The following is a 19,799-nucleotide window of genomic DNA, read 5'->3' on the forward strand; positions in this document are numbered from 1 at the left end:
AGAGGAGGTTACGCCCAGCGAGTTTAACGTGCTGACCCTTTCTAGTCAGATAGTGCTCAAAGTGCGTGCTTCTTGTACTAGTATTTTTAGTAGGGATCAAATTCAAGGCAAATTTTATTGGAGATTATGTCACCAATACTCGTCTCTGTAAGTTATTTCATCAGAAACAACTGTCTCTTAATTTATGATTAACGTGCGCGGGTTTCTTTCTCAATTCAAAAGGGTGCGCGCGTGCCGCTCCTCTAGTCCGTCCTTAGAGGTGGCCACCTACTACTACTACTACTACTACTACTACTACTACTACTACTACTACTACTACTACTACTACTACATACATACATCGCGTACGCACGACCCACGCCATAGGGAGCTTCCCCCCGAAAGTCAAACAGCTTCGGTTTCTGCATTGTAGACACTTTCAGCGCGTTCCTCAAATGCAAGCACATAACAGCTAAGCGACTCATTAGTTCACACTTGTCCAGTGCATACTCATGCGTTATTTTCGAGCGTGCTTCTTCGTTCTGCAGCGGCGTTGCGAAAATATCGAGCTACTTGTACTTCTGAATGTGATATTCTAAATTCTTGCTATCGAATCATTGCTTCACCCTAGCGGCCATATTGTGTCCTTTTTATTATTGATTTAAATTACTTTCAATCTCTACCCGTGATAATAATAATAATAATAATAATAATAATAATAATAATAATAATAATAATAATAATAATAATAATAATAATAGTGACGATGATGATGATGATGTTGATAATAATAATAATAATTTATTGTACACATCCATAAGAAATACAAAGAAACGGGCCTGTCCAAGTCTCCAGGACTTGTGCGACTAGGCCCGGCAGAGCCGGTTACAGCGATGGGGATAAAAGGTAAGAAAACTATTGCTGTTTCCTTACCAACGAACAGACAAACGATTAAAACCATCACTTCTTTACAGGCAGTAAGTAAAAAACAGGAACAAAGGAGGGACACAGAGCATACGTGGCATACAAATAGACCATGTGATTTTACAGCTGAGCGAGTAATTTCTTTAATTGCCATTTTGAACTCGCTGAAAAAAATTCGTCAGGTAGTGCATTGAAAGTTTTCGGAATATAATAATAATAATAATAATAATAATAATAATAATAATAATAATAATAATAATAATAATAATAATAATAATAATAATAATAATAATAATAATAATAATAATAATAATAATAATAATATATTTGAAGCTTTTACGTCCCGGAAACACGATAATATTGTTATGAGGTACGCCGTATTAGTGGGCTCCGGAAATATTGGCTGACATGGCCCAGCACACGGGCTCGTACCATTTCAGCTCCTCCAATATGCGACAGCCGTGGCTGGAGTGGAGCCCACTACCCTTCGAGTGGGCAACCGAGCACCGTAATCTGACAACTCAGTGACCACGTATTGCGCACCTGCTAGACACAGCACATAAAGGAAACTTCCCAAGAGCTCCTGATGACAAGATATTATTCTACAGAGTCTAAATACAGCTTAATTTCACCTGACATAAATTTCTGAACCACTTTAGCACTGAAGGGAATGAAGCATACTATGACGGTCCTAAGAGCTAGTGGAAAGCATACATGAGCGATAACGTTGACCGAACAATGCTATAAAGAAATATCTTTCTCCGCGCACCTTTGTTTCATTTGTTGCGCTGTCACGTTTATTTTTTTTCCAAAGCTACTGAGCATCGAACGTGCAATTGTCTGGAACTCAAGGCACATCTGTTTGAGCCCGCTGGCGCACGCTCTCAAAGGCGCAGTGGGTTTAGTGAGTATGCACTTCTCATAAGCACAAATAAGCATACATAAAGATGTTAACAGTACACTGAAAGCAGGATTGAAGTTCTGATCCACTAGTAGCGATACCCAATACCTTAATCGCTGCTTCAAAGGTGTGGGTTGGATTAGAGACGGTAGAATGCACTTAAGAACGACCCACGTGCAAGTAATGCTCTTGGCGTGCACGAGTTCTGATGATGTATCAATTGTCTTTGTTCGAGCGTCTTAAAACGCTCGAAAATTTTTCGCCATGTTGTGGATTATCGTCGAGTCACTTTTACGATATCGCATTGATAACAGTAATCACTGACACCACTGCATTTTCGCTGAAATTTCTTTTTCGCAATATTACGCCACTGTTGCACATCTCGCACTATCACTAGCAATTGGAATGGAGCGTGAACGGAGAAAACAGGGTGAGGCAATGTCCTGCATATCTCACAAGGCTAGATACGCCGGCAATCGAAAACATCCTTCCACTTCTCCACAAACGCGCCGGGCAGCGAGAATGCTGGTGCAGGATAGGCCCTTAAAGAATCATGACGGCCTCTTAGAAAGCATGGCAGTACGTAATGCATTACTTTGGAGAGGGGGGGGGGGTGCGCGATGGCGAAAACACGCTGTTATTGGAGGCCGAAATTTGAAACGCGGTCCTCTTTGTGTACACGTGGACGAGGATGGAGAGGAGTGGGAGGGAAAGAGTGAGCGAGAGTTCACACGGAAGATAGTCGAAAAGGGCGAGAGCGTGGCGCACGCGTCCCGCAAAGGTTTCCAGCCAGCATCGAGGACGGATGCTGCCCGGAAGCCGTATCGCGAGCGTATAGCATCGGACCCCTGGCCAGATAACTGCCGGGCTTCTTCTTCTCCGTCGGGATTATTTGTCCCTCACGCTGGCGGGCGAGCCAAGCGGGGAGAAACGGAGACCGTTTGAGGGAGAGTGGGCGAGGTCGCGAACTGAATCTAGCTCCCAGCGAGTCGAACCAAATTGAAACAAATGGCGGCATCGGACGACTACGCAGTTTCGTTCATTTCAAGCCGGAGATTCCCCGGGGTTGACGGGAATCACTTGACTACCCCCCATCGCTGCCGGTGGGCTTACGATGCGAGATCGCTATAACGTCTTCGCTACGGCCCCTTTAGTAATTTTTTTTTATTTCCTCTTCACGCCTTTTCTCGGGTTGACGCTGGTCATTCAGACGTGCCGCTAAGATACAGATAGCTAATGGTTCACTTTTTTTTCTTCTTGTCTCCATTCTTCGAATCTTTTCGCACAATCGTTTCGTTCAGTCGCGCCAATTTTTGCGCTGACAGGCGACCGAGAGTGCTCTGGCGTGGACGAACCACGCACCTTCCTTCCATTCCAGAAATCTTCTCGTGATACGGCTTCCGTGGAATTCGTATTGATGAACTGTTTGCCTGAAAGCAGCTAACAACACTGCGCGAGTTTCGTGTGCGGCCAACTATCAGCTAGGGCTATCACAAAGAACAAAAATGGTAAAATGTTGTGTTAAGATGACTATCTAATATGACATGCTATGACTTAAAGTCTGAACGCTGCCGTCTCATTCCCCTTCAACGAGGTCCCATAATCACTTGGTCACCTCCGGCACGCACCTAAAACTGTCAAGCTACAGGCCTACAAGTCCCTCATCCGATCCAAATTAGAATACGCATCCGCAGTCTGGAGCCCACACCAAGCCTATCTGATCGACTCACTCGAGGTAGTTCAAAACCGTGCCATCAGGTTCATTCATTCTTCGTATTCCTACAATACAAGTGTAACATCACTCAAAAAAGAATCGGCTATTTTAAACCTTGACATTCGCCGCCACATCTTTAGTCTCAGCCTTTTTCATAAGTTTTTTTACAGCACCCTTCGTCATTCCTACATCGCCCCACCGGCCCGCATATCCCACCACACGTGTCATTCGCTTCAAGTTGCCCGGCCGAGGATTAAGACGACCACCTTTTCTATGTCCTTCTTTGTTCGGACAGCAAAAGACTGGAATGACCTTCCCCATGATGTCGTCACCACTGAATGCTCATAATCATTTTTTGATCGATTATGTGTCCACTTTTCGTGATAAAAATTTGTGGCAACAAAAAAATTTATATGTTAACCCACCCCTTATGTAATACCCCTTCGAGGGGTCTTTAAGGAAAATAAAGTTATGTTATGTTATGTTATGTCAAATGAGGTGAAAGCAGAGTATGGTCATTCCGCTGTCAAGTTTCTGACTAACGCTGAAAACCTGTCAGCTTAACCCTGAAATTACCTTTCAAAGTGTTTTCGGCTGTTTTGTTTTCCTACCCGTGTTCATTCTACCTGACTATGGGAACGCACACTTCCTTTCTTGGTATGAACAGGCGTGACAAAACACAAGGTGGTGACGCAGCTTCTGGTTATCTCGAAAGAAACAAAAAACAACGCACGTTCCACTGGAGGCTTAAGTTTAATACCAAACGCTGCGGCTTGCATTAAGAAAAAAATCTGTTTTTCTTCAATAAAACTTGTTCTTTCGAGCGTGAAGTGCCAAATACTTGGTTTTATTCATTACAAACAAAGCCAATTAATGACAAAGTGCCGTATATATTAAATGGACTGTTCAGTTTAGCCTACTCATTGATATACTGAGGAATCGTCAGTCATGTCACTTCTAGTGATGCCCAGGATAAGGTTTTACTAAATATACCACCCACACTCCGACTGATAAGAACCAGTAAGACAACGCACATGAGGAATGCACACCAGTCACATCTTCCAGTTCGACAATGTAAAACACCCGTTCACCAGAACACATGGCACAAAGTAGAACGTGCGACCAAACGAGCGTCTCTCCAGATGCCTCCCGTTCACGAACGTACGCTGAGGCCTTGGACATGGCTTTCGTGGACACGAAATGGAGACGCAGTTTCCCGTCGTCTTGAGTCGATGCCGGTAGTGCTGTCAGCGCCGTAGCGTGTTCATTACGTTGACGAAGCTTGAAACCCTAATGCACGCATGGCCTAATGAAGGAGCCATAACGCGCTCCGCATGCTTCGTTCACGGACCCGCCCCGTAATCTGGAGCACCGGACCAAGGTGCCGCTCTTGATCGTCTATCACTGCACTCGTCGCGTCGTTCTGAGGATAGCATCACGACTGGACCAAATGAGCGCTGTCTCAGCTCGCAGGAAACATGCAACAACGATGGGCGAACGTGGGATGCAAATATGACATGACTTTCCAAGAAATATTGTTATTTAAAAGTGCGACCCTTTAAAGATTTGCACTAAAAAAACGTGTTTACTTGAACAAATCGCTCAAGTATTTTTTCTTTGCACTTCGGACGAAACTTACGAGTGAAATATGGCGTACGTAACAATGGGGATCTTGTGGACGTGAATCTACCTCTGTATTTAACACTGTCTTTAAAACACGTGACGTCACGGTTCAGTTGGAAGTTTCGTATTTCCTGAAGATAGTAATTGTGTAGGCGACAATGAGAACGAAGTATTTGCGACAGTTGGACGACGTATATTAGCACCTTGACAGCATAGAAAAAGAAAGGGGGAAGTTAACCGGGCAGGAAAATTGTGGTTTTCTATATACTGCGATGGGTAATGCTGGATGTTGAAAGACAATACACTAGACATAGAGAACGAGAGAGAGAGAAAGTAACTAAATATTTAGAAGTAGTTAGGTAACCTGCATTAATAAACAGAGCTTGTGAAGTAGCAGGGCAACCATTATTAGCGTGAAACTAACGGATCAATAATAGAAAAACGCAAATTAGCAAAAGGTGAGTGGCAGGGCTACCTCGAAGCTTCCACGCTAGCTAGTCGTGACGTCCCTAATTGTAACAGCGTCTACATGGCCTCACTTAAGTATGCACCTGTAAAGTTCGCCTTCATGTAATTAGACGCAGCGATGGCTCAATCTGAAAAGGTAACTTTTAATCCATCAGAATGCCCCGAGTCCTAGTTATATTGAGCTTGGCATATTAATGTTCCTGTGTAGTTTTTATCTATAGCTGTTAGAGTGACTGCAGACGCTTGGATAATAGCAAATGTCAATATTTCACAGGCTAACTAACCTGAAACACGAATTAACTAGATTAAAGCTTTCGTATATTGTAAGGCTGGTGGAGACAAACGAGCAGCCCTTCTCACGTTGATCATCTTTCGATGCTAGCCATCCCAAATCTGCTCATAATGGCGTGGTAAAGCTTTTCCGTTAACTGATTTTTTTTTTATATAATACGTCCCCAACACTTGTTGCGCATCGTATTCATCACTCACCAGTTTTTTTTTTTTCTGTTCTGCAACGGTGGTCTCAGACTGAGTATTACAATGTATTTATCAATCAACGCGAAAACAATGCGACATAAATACATTTTTTGCTGTGTTTCTGTTAAACAGAAGAATATAGATAAAACAGGCTCCGCGCAGGAACTACGCGAGCATGGTCGTGTTTTTCCTTAGAAACACCGTAATGAGTGCATTCAAATTTTCTTTTGGCGCTTCAGGGATTAGATTCCCTAGCCGATAACTGCGAAGCTCTCTTTAGATGGATGCTCATGTCCCGTGATCATTTAAAAAGAGAACTTCTTCAAGAAGTTTTTCTCGTCGTCCTCTAATTTATGTTTCGCATGTTGTAATTACTCACGGTCACATGCACACTGCGTGATGTAAATGTTTAATATAATGTAAAAGCGCATTACGGTAACACACATTTGATATTGTGTTATCAATAGCTCGGTAATCTACGCGTTATCTTAAGGAGCCAAAGTGTCGTCATATAAAAAGGGAGATATATCGCTCGCGTAAGTGAATAAAGTAGTGACACTGCTTTGAGAATTACTCCGCATCTGAGGCGTGGTAGAGTAGTGGATAAAAGTTGCCAAATTTTCCAAACGAGTGGATGACCGAGCAAGTCCTTCACGAAAAGACAGGGTTTGATACAAAGTCGCGAGCAACGTTAATAAAATACAAACTTTCTCCATCCATTAAACTGCAAGATCTTTATGATTTTATTTCGTCTTTGCATCAGGTAAGTTTAAGGGTGTCAGTTGACTAATGCTTTTTCTATGTCGCGCATTTGGGTGCTGAAAACTTTGCCCGAGTTTCCCATTCGGCTAATTTATGGACCAGTGAATAATTTATCCCGGACAAAACTTCTGGGCCCCCACTTAGGGTAAAAAAAAAAAAAATCAGTTCAGCAAGCGAAGTGCCAGACATGTGTGCAGAAACTTGCCTTAAATCTATTGGACACCTACCTTCAGCTCAAGTGTTTACTATTAACCAAAAACAATAAGTTGCGAAATGAAATAAACCTAATGCGATAATAATAATGTTAGTAATAAACAATGACATCACAAAGCTCTTTATAGTTCTTTATTAAACCACGTCCCTGCTAAGTCTACGTTTATGGTAATTGCAGTGTTATCAATTTATAAAATATATTAGGTATAAACGCTGACGACCTCTGTGTGTTGGTGGCCTCCACCACCAAAGCCACCATCGCAGCTTTCTGGACAGACAGACAGACAGACAGACAGACAGACAGACAGACAGACAGACAGACAGACAGACAGACAGACAGACAGACAGACAGACAGACAGACAGACAGACAGACAGACAGACAGACAGATAGATAGATAGATAGATAGATAGATAGATAGATAGATAGATAGATAGATAGATAGATAGATAGATAGATAGATAGATAGATAGATAGATAGATAGATAGATAGATAGATAGATAGATAGATAGATAGATAGATAGATAGATAGATAGATAGATAGATAGATAGATAGATAGATAGATAGATAGATAGATTTTGTTTTGCACCGTGACAGCAGTTTTCGGGACAGCAGTTTTCCACGGCACGGCGGTATATGTCGCGGCAAGTAATACCGCCCACTACAGTGGTCGTCACGCAGTTGGTCCGCTAGCGTGCCGCGCTTTACCGACCCCGAGTCGGGCGCCGGCGGCTGCCGTGATGCGAGGGGCCTGTTTGCTCCGGACCGACTCGGCTCGCGGGCCTCCATCCTTCATGGCTCCTGCCGCTGCTAAGCGCACGCCAACGCTGCGGCCGTGTAGTATGCGTGCTAACGGACAAAACAAGGCCGTGTGCACAAGGGGCGCAGCCCGCCGAGCGCGCGTGTGTTCAACTTCGAAGTTTGCCTCATTTCGGTTGCAAATGCATGAGCGCCTCGGCCTGCCGGTGTCGTCGAGAAAATTCGGCGCTTAAGTGTTGAACTCGAGCTTTCCGTGCGGATGTTTACACGTTCAAAAACAAGTAACTGATTAGAATTACAGTTGCTTCTTTTTAAATGTTATTGATCTCAGTGTTAATTAAAGACACAGAAAAGTAACTGAACACTTAGAGAAGTGGAATAGATTACTTTTGTGTTACCTTCCTTTAAAATGTCATTGTCCAAACACTAAAACAGAAGCTTACTCAAACTAAAACAAATTATATAGGGTCGCATGGTAAGGAGGAGCCAACTTGGAGACTTTCTGCTAACTCTGTGATGCATGACGAGAGTTATAGCGCGAGAACAAAACGACGACACAGAGACAAGAAGGAGTCGTTGTTTCCTTCTTGTCTCTGTGTCGTCGATTTGTTCTCGCGCTATAACTATCGTCAAGCCATACCAACTAGCCCAAGCTGCCATACTTCTGTGATGCAGTGTTACACGTTGTTAACTTTGAACCAGAGTTGTTTTTCGAATGATATAAACTTGAGCTTCTTGGCATGGCTTCATAGTGAAAAACAGCATGTTTAATCGGGACACAAAAAGACAACAGTGAAAAATCCTACTGCTTTTTGAAGTCGTCGTCTTTTATTCTTGCAGATCTTCTCGTTAAAGGTCAGTTACTACACCGAACAATCTCTGAATACATGCGCTGGATGGAAGGGTGGTCATTAAAACGTATAACCTGGCGCACCACTTCGTAGTTTTGCAGTGCTTCTATGCTAGCGTCATATCCTCTATGAATCGTCGCGCTTTGCTGTTGCTGGCGTTTGGCTAGTGCGTTGCAGAAAAGGCCAAGGAAAGGGTGAAATGAACCCCCCGTCTCATTAAACTGAGTGTCCCTACAGAGTGGCAACATATTTTGGGGATTGAGATCTACGGTAAAAGGCCTGTTACTAATAGATCTTGAAGAAAAAGAATCACTACGTAAAATGAATTATTCATGCAGTTGATTTACCCATGACGTTACTGTTTCGCAAAAATAATAATTTATATTGCGAAATTATGAGAAAATGTATTTGATTACAAGTAATCGATTACCCTTTACGCATTACATACAACTCTGATTGCGTGTCACATTATTTAATGTAAACACTTCACACAATTTGGCTTTCAAGCACGGCAAAGAACAAAGCATGCCGGGAAAGCATACTTGTGACAAGATATTTCTAAGCTCAGAATATCCGTTGATTGAGGTCGGCGAAGTTATGTGTGTGTTTTATTCGTGATGTCCGTAAGTCCGCATGACTGAGGAAAGATTAAGGTTGGGAACTCACACGAACAACCATCAGCCCCATCTATGACGACCGCTTCATGTGGCAGTCCAGATTACCTTCATGTTGCCCAACGCTAGTGCAGGACAACAACAACAACAACAACAACAACAACAATAACAACAACAACAACAACAACAATATAATAATAATAATAATAATAATAATAATAATAATAATAATAATAATAATGAAATATGCGGTTTTACGCTCCAATACCACGATATAATTATGTGAGATGCCGTAGTGGGGGGCTTCGGAAAATTTGACCATCTGGCGCTCTTCAACGTTCTTTGACATCGTTCCGTGCACGGGCATCTACGATTTCGCCTCCATCGAATTTTGACCGCCACGAACGAGATCGAACTCGTGGCCTTTGGGTCCACTGCAGAGCACCCTAGCCACTGATCCAGCGAGGCGGACCCAATGCAGGGTAGAGTACGACATGCTACCTTCTCGTTATCATCTCTGCCTTCACCTTTCTATCTCCAGTGTTGGGACTGCGGATCGTCTCGCGTTTAATGAAAACGTCTCTCGTTGCGAAAGTGGACCAGTTTCATTTTCACCCGAAATTAAAAAAAAGAACGCATTTCTGCTAGTTGTGCATTCGCAAAGCCTCTTTATGCCTCTCGACTTACCGTTATTTCGACGCTGTCCTTCCAAACGCGAAAGATCATAAGCGATAATTAGCGAATCGTATGCGCGAATCTGATCAAGCACAATCCTTCTTTAGTTGCAAATACATTAGCAGGAGCATTGTCATGACGTACGGTATACGTACCATTTCTCTTTGTACCGTTACCAGATCATCCGTATAAAATTGACAGCTTTTAAATACTGTACTGTAACGAAAAGCTGTAATGAATTCGGAGGTTAATTAGAAATGGATCGTTATATCATTACGATAAACAAAACAAATCAGCTTACTTCGAAGCAGGCCAATTGCGTTCTCATGCGAACGTCATGCACTAATTGTGGTGCACGTTCTTTCTTGCGAGACTATCTATGGCCTGACCCAGAAGACGCCGCCATTGATATGTTTATGCAGTGCAATATCGCCAGTCTTTCGAACAGCTAAAAATTTAAATAGTAATCATTGCTCGGTTGCTATAGCAGACGGCGTGGCGAAAGAGAGTCTGCGAAAAAAAGAGAGAATAATTTATCAATAACAAAACCTTGATGCTGACCGAGGGTAATAACTTATTCTGTATTGAAGCGAATTCCTAATGACAGGGTGCACACTGGAGACCCGGAAAGCATCCGTGACGATGAGCAATGATAGAGAGACGAAAAATAAGACCTTTCTACGCACATATATATTTTTTGTGTCGGTGTCTTAGTTTGTTAAAGAAGGAACCAGTCGTTATTGCGAAGCGCGTGCTAATGTTCACGCCCCCGTTCTGTTTGCGCGTGAAAGCCATTGTTAGGTACAATTTTATACGGGAAAGATCCAAACTATCGTGAATTATAGAATGTGTGAAAGAATTGGGTTTGTTTTGGCAGTAACTAATGGTTAACTACTGTATTACTCCCCTCCTAAAAACATTTTCTTCTCTGTCTATTCGGTTGCCATGGGAGAATCGATTCTTTTTCGTTGCATGCTTTTCGTGAGGCTCTTGAATCGAGTATTCGAAAGGCTTCGCTTGAACCTCGATTCCTGTCTGTTTCGCCTAAGAAAAGCTAATCTTAAGGATCTCTTTCTGCGTAGAGCTAAAAAAAGAAACTACAACTATACCATCCCATAATGTCAAGGAATATAATTTAGGCCTTTCTCTTACATACAAAAATTTGCGCCTTTAGTATCTTGATGTTTCGTTGTAGATTCTTGATAGCACTCTCTACCTCGATGGCGTTTTGTTTGCATATATTTTCACGTGGTCGTGAATTGAATGAAGGGAAAACTGCAGGTGGAATATTAAACTATTTGAGAGCCAAACTTGTGGCCACGTAAAAGGAAAGTCAGATTACAGCAAGGCACTGGCACTGATAGCGGCGAGAAGAGGCGTAATTTCAAGCCTGCTCACTGTTTCTTCCGCGGGCTCTGACGTCACTCCGTGTAGACCGCCGTGTTTCGCTGCACAGACGCGCCTGTGCTTGCTCTCGTCACTCGACAGGCATGGATCGCCAAGCCTGACGAACGTTTTTGTGGCGTGCAGGTGTGTTTGTTGGCAACTCGAGAAGGCCTTGTTTTTCCGTGTCCGTGGAGCTGCAGCGTCGATACGTATTGCGATTTACGCACTGGATATTCAGAATGCGTACAGCTGCAAATCCGAACGATTGGTTGATGCTGCGTGGCGAATTGTCGCGGCAAATGGACCGAACTTGCGAGTGTTTTCGTTTCCTACGAACAACCGAAGAATAAAATGGGAGCGTGTCGTTCGTCAAGCTGGCGTCGACATCCCTTTTATTCGTGACCCTAAGGTACGTGTGTCCGTACTACGTATTTCTAAGTCGTTCCAATAGCACCATCTCCACCATGTTCCGTTCTAGCTCTAAAATACAGGTGTCGTGTGTGCTTCTCACCAGTTGGCGTAAGCCCCGACATTAAAATAATAAACGCGCTTGGCAGTACATTTCCATAACAGGCGTTTTTTTTTTACGCGTTGGTAAACATTTCGCTATTGCCGATCAGCACCGCAGACTTCTTGCGTAAGCTCCACTTACTTGGTTGAGAAAGAAATAAGAAATTATGTTGCATTGCTTAGTGCTTAGGAGCTGTGCATAGTATTTTCTTGCCGGTGTTCCAACCACTTTATTGCGGTATTTTAATATTGTACCAGACTCACCAGCACCTTAGCCTAATATATACTATTAAATTTATATGCGTGTAGACACTTACGAGAAAGTGCTTTTCTAAACGGCATCCAGGTGCGTGAGCTCTACTTCAAGCTAGAATTTGTTTAGGAACCACTACCAAATATACCGATCTAAGCCCCGGCAGTGCAGTAGGAGGGCCCACGAGAGTGACGTGGTTTAATCTAAACCTGCAGTAATAACATTTTTGCCAGGCCCTAAGGTATATGAACGACTATGCACCAGTGTGAGAGGGGCCGGAGCAAAAAAAGGAAATGCCCCTCCTTATGTCAGTCACAAAAAATTTTCGCGAAACGAAAGCTTTTGTTTTATCTTGCAATGGTCACCACCCTGATATTGTGCTGAATAACGTACTCTCCTCAATAACTATGTCTATGAAGACAGACGTTCAAAAGAGTATACCAATAAATCTGCAGAAACTTTACAAATGAGTAGGAACAGTTTTTCTGCATCTTCTAGATAGTGTGCTTGCATGCGTGTCTAAATAAAAAAAGCACAAGTAAAATTTACCTTACTTATATTCCGTCACTTTGTTCGGGCATCAAATTTCGCTCTTATAGATCGACCACACGTTCGATAGCGCACAATTTTTCTTACTTTTTCGTGCAATAAATGGCTCACAGATTAATCTCCAAATGCTTTCAGTCATAATACATTACTTAAACCAGCCCCTTCTTTGACGCAAAAGGTAGAATAAAGCTGTTAAACATGCAAGACTCGCCGGGAACGCTTTAAATTCTAGCGGGAGACGATGAGGACAGTGAATCCACAGCCTCCCGTACGCGCGCTCGCTCGAGCAAGTCGAGTGACGTCATGGTGGCAGTGAGCAGACCTGAAAATATTTTTCCAGGTGGCACTGGCAGAGCGCCCGCCGTCGATCAACTGACAAGCGGTAAAATGCGTCGGCATTTGTACACGTGCCGTCGAACATTATATAGTATTATTGCTATAGCGATCACGTAGGTTCCAGAATAGTCTGTAATGTTATTGAAGTGGGCGTAATCTTAACACAACGGTCGACTAGACTCTTGAAGCTTCTCGAACACAACAGGTGCGGTAAGTGCTGAGAACTGGGTGATAACAAAACATGAGGAATTAATGTGACAATATGCAAGCTTGTTTCTCATGGCTCTGAATATGGATTGGTCTATGCGTTCTATAACTAAACGTCTATTTTTACGTGTGGTAGCCAGGCCTTCACGCTTGGCTGAGGATTAAAAAAATGGCAGCATATCCACGGGGTGAATGATGGAGAGTGGGGCGAAGCATCCGTCTGTCCATTCGTTCTTGCTTCCGTCCGTCCATGCGTCTGTCTGTGTGACCGTCAGTGCGTTCGTACGCCTATGTGTGCGTGCGTCTGTTCGTGTGTACGCACGTGCGTCCGTCTGTGCGTCCGTCCCTGCGTTCGTCCGTGCATCCGCTCCTGCGTCCATCCGTCCGTGCAGCCATCCGTGCGTCCGTCCATGCATCTGCCTGTGTGTCCGTTCGTCCACCTATTCAACACTCCAAGTACCGCCATCTCGCATCTTTTCATCATATATTCCTCATACGGAAGCACCGCCATCCAGCGGACATTCCAAGGACTAAACAAAAGGTGGCACACGCACACTTTCTTACGGCTTGCGCTTCGTGTCTACTTCCCACCTTTAACCACCTCGAGTTCATGGTATATACTAGTTCACTGTATTCATGGCACTGCGGCCCAACGCTCGCTAAAACTTTCTAAAACCAAGGATGTTACGCCCAGCGAGTATAACGTAGCAACCGTTCCTTGTCAGATAGTGCTCAATGTACATGCCGATGGCTGCTAATGGGGAATGAGAGACAGGAAAATTCAGCTTTTAGTTAACGCACGCGCTGCGAATTTTTCATTGTTTGAAAAACAATGAAAAATTCGCACACAAGAAATCTCCCACCACACCACCTTGCAGGTCAAACGCACAGAAGAAATCTCCCACCGGCACCACCTTGCAGGTCAAAGCGTAAGACATGTTACGTACTACAACGAGGGACGTACAGGTGCCGCTTTAAAGAGCTTCGCCCCTAATGAAAATTACGCGTCTTTGTGATGTTATGTGGCGTAATCTAACCTCTGTAAAATGACGAATTGCACTCCCTTGTAAGAGCAAGGGGAAAAAAAGCTAACATAACACACTCCCTGAGCCTTCTCAGGCAAATGAATCTTCTTTATATCTGTATTCTAGTTACGCATCCTTCTCGTGAAAGGTTGTGTTTACTACCGCTCTAAAAAAAAAATAGAGGAAGCGAGCTGAGCGATGTTCAGATAGGGCCTCCAGACTTCCATGTGAGAACACTGCATTTTTTTCCCACGTACGTTAGTTCATAGCGCGTGAACGCTTGACTTGCGCCAGCAAATCTTCTATAGCTGTGTTTAAAATGGAGCTAGCGCTTTTGAACAGTCGCAGATGCCATAGGCCTTAAATAATCGCTCTAGCCCCGCCGCGGTGGTCTAGTGGCTAAGGTACTCGGCTGCTGACCCGCAGGTCACGGGTACAAATCCCGGCTGCGGCGGCTGCATTTCCGATGGAGGCGGAATTGTTATAGGCCCGTGTACTCAGATTTGGGTGCACGTTAAAGAACCCCAGGTGGTCAAAATTTCCGGAGCCTTCCACTACGGCGTCTCTCATAATCATATGATGGTTTTGGGACGTTAAACCCCACATATCAATCAATCAAGTAATCTCTCTAAGGCCCCGGCTGCGGCGGCTGCATTTCCGATGGAGGCGGAAATGTTGTAGGCCCGTGTGCTCAGATTTGGGTGCACGTTAAAGAACCCCAGGTGGTCTAAATTTCCGGAGCCCTCCACTACGGCGTCTCTCATAATCATGTAGTGGCTTTGGGACGTTAAACCCCACATATCAATCAAATCACCGCTTTAAGGCATAGTGGGCGTTGGTAAGGTGGGGCTGGCAAACATAGATATTTTATCTGTTTTGTTATTTTGGTTTGCGATTTGGTCTTATCGTATGCGCCTACGAAGTTGTTTCATGTGTCGGTATATATTTCACAGCTTTCCGAATAAACATTCAGTTGGTAGTAAGCGCCTTCCCTGTCTATCCTGTCTACGTCTACGTAGTGCGCCCTCATTTCAAACAATCATGCATCACCAACTCACCCAATCAACCATATTGACAAGTTCATGCACTTTAGTTTAATGTCAAGGAGGACGTGAAACAGCAATTCCCTCTTTAAAGTGTATAGTAAATATGCACGTAAACGTATTCAAAAAACATTCTCAGGGCACTTTTGGTTGTTTGTTTTTTCGTAACTAGCAAGTTTTTGTCTTGCTTAACACAAAAGCAACCAAAACTCATGTAGTAACGGATCTAGGCTCATCGCATCAGGTGCCAAATTATACAGTGTCATTTCTGAATAAACTTGTCGAAGCGTCTGCTGAAATACACCAAGCAGAGAAGGCTCCCCCGAAGAAAAAGCTTTCCTCTACCGCATACGAAAACACAAAACACGGCAACAATGTTAAGGTGAGTATTAAATGTGGACCCTGCCGTATAAAGGCTTTCCGATCAAACTCGCTCGTGTATCCAGAAACTCTGACGAACCACTGCACATATCGCCTATGACCACGTTAGCTGTCTACAGGTGCCGTAATAATTAAACCTGTATAGCACTCTGGAGAGTACATTAAAATAGGTCACAAACCAAGTGCGCGCAAATCTATAAGTGTGCGTCAAAATATGGCAATACTAAGAAAACATCCTGTTAAAATTATGGTGTTTTCGCAAACGCCCGCGCGATTGCATCAACTTCTTATTATTTGGTTGCTGTTACATAGCCGCGCACACATAGCAAGGTAGGTTTTATTAGAGCCGGCTATATCAATACATAGCTAAAATGCTTCGACTGTCCTAATTAACCTGTGAAGACCCGCGCGCACTTAACTGGCAAACACAATGGGTCTGCAACATATATAAACAAGAAACCGCGAACAAGACAAAGCCAGAGAAGCGATCAACATATACGGGCGTCGAAGTTTGATAAAACAGGACTATGCGTGAAAAATGAGTGTGTTCAATGTGTTTTTATGCGTTACATTCGTCATTATCGCGGCACACCGCTCCTCGTAAAATACACGAGTTTATAACATTTTGTCGACAAACGAATGCTACCAAAAGGAAGAGTGCATGGGCGGTGTGGGAAAGCCTCTACGTCACGTGGCCCGAAATAGTGTGGACAATAAACGCAAGAGGCCACAAAAATGCAGTCCGCCTGCAGGACACGGGTCTTTCGTATAACTCTGAGCGCAGCGCCACTCCGGCGTATAGTTTGACGCTGCATAGCTTCTGCTTGACGCAAGGCGTGTAGGGGGCGTCACTCGACTAGTGTGGGTGTCTGAGATGCGACATCCACGTGAGCGGCGCCTGTGTAGTATTCATGCTTCGGACGGGCATTTTGATGTGAAACCGGCCAAGCCATGCAACCGCTGTTGCACGGCTGAGAGAAGCGGAAGACGCTTCTGACAGGCTCTAAATATGCGGATCATGCCGATGTCGTGAAGGGACTGCCTTGCGACAACGGGCTCCAACTTCTATACGCATCTGACGCCTGCCACGTCGGTTTCTCTCTTTAGGCATTTCTCACGCTTCAGTGCCCGTTAAATCTGTCAAGTGGCATTCATATTTTTAGTTCATCAGATTCATGATGGCATTTACTTAGTTTTAACCACTTTTTACCTCTCTCTCTTTCAGAGACATATAAGTCGTGCACTGGGAATTGTACCAACGCATGTTCCGTATCGCTGATCGAAACTACTAAACCAGACACACTTTCCTGCAGTTTGCAGAACCTGTCAACCATGAAACTTGTAATGTGGCAGGTAGCACAGGAGTAGAACCTTGCTGCACCCTCTGTAGTGGCCTAGTAGCCATGGCGAGGCTTCGGATCTGATTCTCTCGTCAATTTTGATAGAAAGGCAATTTAAAAGTGCTCATACACTTCGGTTCAGGTCCTGGTAAAGAAATCCAGGTGGTCAATTATAATCAGAACATTCTCTTACTAGCGTGTCTTATAATCGTAGCTTTACCCATAAAATTGCACAATTTTGGCTGTAGCGTACCTCGAATTTGGCACCGTAGCACACTTGAGCTATACGATATAATTTGCCTTACCGCGTCAAATATACCAATTAAACGTAAGATCAGCGAGTTTAATAAAGAACGTAGACGTGGTTATATTCCGTCCATGAATTTCCACTGACTACGAATCACCTTCTTTCTCCTGAATAACGATGTCTAATGACGCAAAAAAATGCATTATCCGCCGCTAAAGGGAAGCCAGTGTAGCTGCGAAGCAGTGGGCGCTAACGCTTACACTGGCAGCGGCGTTGACGCTGGCGCTCATCGCGACGTCGTGCAACAGAGATCCTTGGGGAAGCGCAAATCATGCAGTGATAGATTGATTGATTGATAAGTGGGGTCTAACGTCCCAAAACCACCATATTATTATGAGAGACGCCGTAGCCGAGGGCTCCAGAAATTTCGACCACCTGGGGTTCTTTAACGTGCGCCCAAATCTGAGAACCCGGGCCTACAACGTTTCCGCCTCCATCGGAAACGCAGCCGCCGCATCCGGGATTTTATCCCGCGAATGCAGTGATAGACCGGTGTTTCCTACCGGAACATGCCAATCGCTGCAAATAACAATGAGAAACAGAATACTCCGATTTGACATATAGACCCGCAGTCTGCTTTCGGTTAACGCGCAAATTTTTCCACAGGCACTACATTGGAGGTCCATATCCAGTTTCCAAATATACGGAGTAGCCATTGAACGGCTGTGCAGCGAGAGCAGTCGTTTTTTTTTTTTTTCAATCAAATAACTTGCTAGCAGACACTGCATGCGTCGGCGTTGCGAGGTGAGAGAAGCAGGGGGGGAGGCGTAGAAAAGTGGAGGACGCGCATGCGCAATGGCGATGTAAATGTCGCCGGGAGGGATGTCTGCAGAAGAGAGAAAGGGGAGCGAGCGTGGGCTAGCGGGCGGTGTCTGCATCGGCATTGCGAGGCGAGAGAGGTGGAACATTGGAGAAGAGAGAGAGCCCTTCTGCTACCCTGAACTCGGGAAAGGGGGGCAGGAGATGAAAAGTTACAAAAGTACTGGACGGAAACGCCTTCACGATTGAGAAGGAAGAGAAACTGGTGCGATTTCCTAAGAAAACCAGACTGGTCGATTCACCGTCCGCGATGGGAAACGCGGAATCGTTGTTACGTTGGCTGCAACAGGGGCTTTTTTTTTTCTCCTCCTCTCTAATGACCCAATGGCATGGCATGGTTAAAGAGAGGCAGCTTTCGTGAACATTTAGGTAGGTCGCTCCAGTGTAATGTCCTGTCGTCGCTCGCGAACCTTGCAGGATGCCTACCAACGGGGTGTCACTGTAGCGGCCGTGTATCGCGTGTAATAACCGCGGATGACCAAATGGAGCAACAACCACGCATATGTTACGTTCACTCTTCGCCCTCGGAAACAATACTGATACACACATCCATCTCGTCTCTTCAGCTTTGCCTCACTCTCGATTCAGGCAGAAGGCTTCGAAATGTTGACGAGAGCATCTGTGGGGCGTAACTCTGAAAGTCGTTTCATGCTCCAGTTCTGGGAGGGAAGACACGAAGGGAAGCGCTAAGCAGCCTTCCCTTTTCGCCGAAAAATGGAATGCCATACAACTTTGGTGCGGATTTCTGAGTACCGGAGTAAAGAGTGAAAAGAAAGGGGCTCAAAAGTTCGACCAAAACCTGCTGTTGGTCATCGAAAAAAAAAAAAAAGCTATCGTAAATGTGTTAAGAACGCTGAAAAAGTCGCGGAGAGAGGGAAGGCTACAGGGTGTGGTAGCTTTACAACATACCATTAACAACGGTGATAAATGGGCTATTTCGCGCATTTCAAGTGTCTTCGCCAGATGCAAAGCGTCTGTATTCTTTGGCATCAGGCTGGCTTCCGTCCACGCGGTAACTCTCTTCACTCCGCCCGCAAACATTTGCATTCTGCACGGCAGCGACCTTCACTGACGATGCTTGACTCTCTGTTCTCGTGGAGCCACGGAGTTGCTTCAGTAACCGACTTGCACACCTTTCCGTGCATGATGGAATGTTTTCACGTGCACACAAACATGTATCTTGAATTCTGTGAGTGCAAAAGAAATAATAAAAAAAAGGAATTTGAGCCGTCTTTAAACGTTCAAAGGTGTACCAAATGAACGTAAATCACTGTCTCTTATGCATTTGCCTAAAACAACTGAAAAGCGATGTTCATCTTCTTTTTCTTCTCAGTTGGTATTACTGACCAAGTTGGTAGAAATTTCAGGAGCCCTTTATTACGGAGCCTCTCTTAAGTATATCGTGGTTTTGGCACGGTAAACCTTACAAATTATTATCCAAAGGTCGCGGAGATGTTGTGTACTATTGCTCTTGCCTTTCATGTATTTCTGAACGAAACATTCTCACAGGTTCATCGATTCCTATATACCTTTCACAAAAACGGCATTCGCGTCGTGTGGCATACGCAGTGTTGTATCGCGATAACTTAAAATCATACTCCAATTTTATTAATGTGAGCACTTGGTATCAGACATACGTTCCAGACAAGCACATCAGACATGCGTATCAGATATATAGATAT

At 44.2% G+C, this 19,799-nt stretch overlaps 1 protein-coding gene and 1 long non-coding RNA gene across 2 annotated transcripts in view; one reads left to right on the plus strand and one right to left on the minus strand.

Annotated features, from left to right (window-relative positions):
- LOC119163891 (lachesin) overlaps positions 1-19,799 on the minus strand; it is a 97,864-nt gene that overhangs the window by 33,903 nt on the left and 44,162 nt on the right. The window lies entirely within an intron of this gene.
- Positions 8,623-19,799, plus strand: part of LOC142803594 (uncharacterized) — a 176,455-nt gene continuing 165,278 nt past the window's right edge. The window contains exon 1 of the long non-coding RNA XR_012894184.1: positions 8,623-8,676. This is a non-coding gene — a long non-coding RNA (uncharacterized LOC142803594). The remainder of the gene's footprint in view (positions 8,677-19,799) is intronic.

This window comes from Rhipicephalus microplus, chromosome 3 (assembly GCF_043290135.1).
Source record: "Rhipicephalus microplus isolate Deutch F79 chromosome 3, USDA_Rmic, whole genome shotgun sequence".
In the NCBI taxonomy this organism is placed as follows: domain Eukaryota; kingdom Metazoa; phylum Arthropoda; class Arachnida; order Ixodida; family Ixodidae; genus Rhipicephalus; species Rhipicephalus microplus.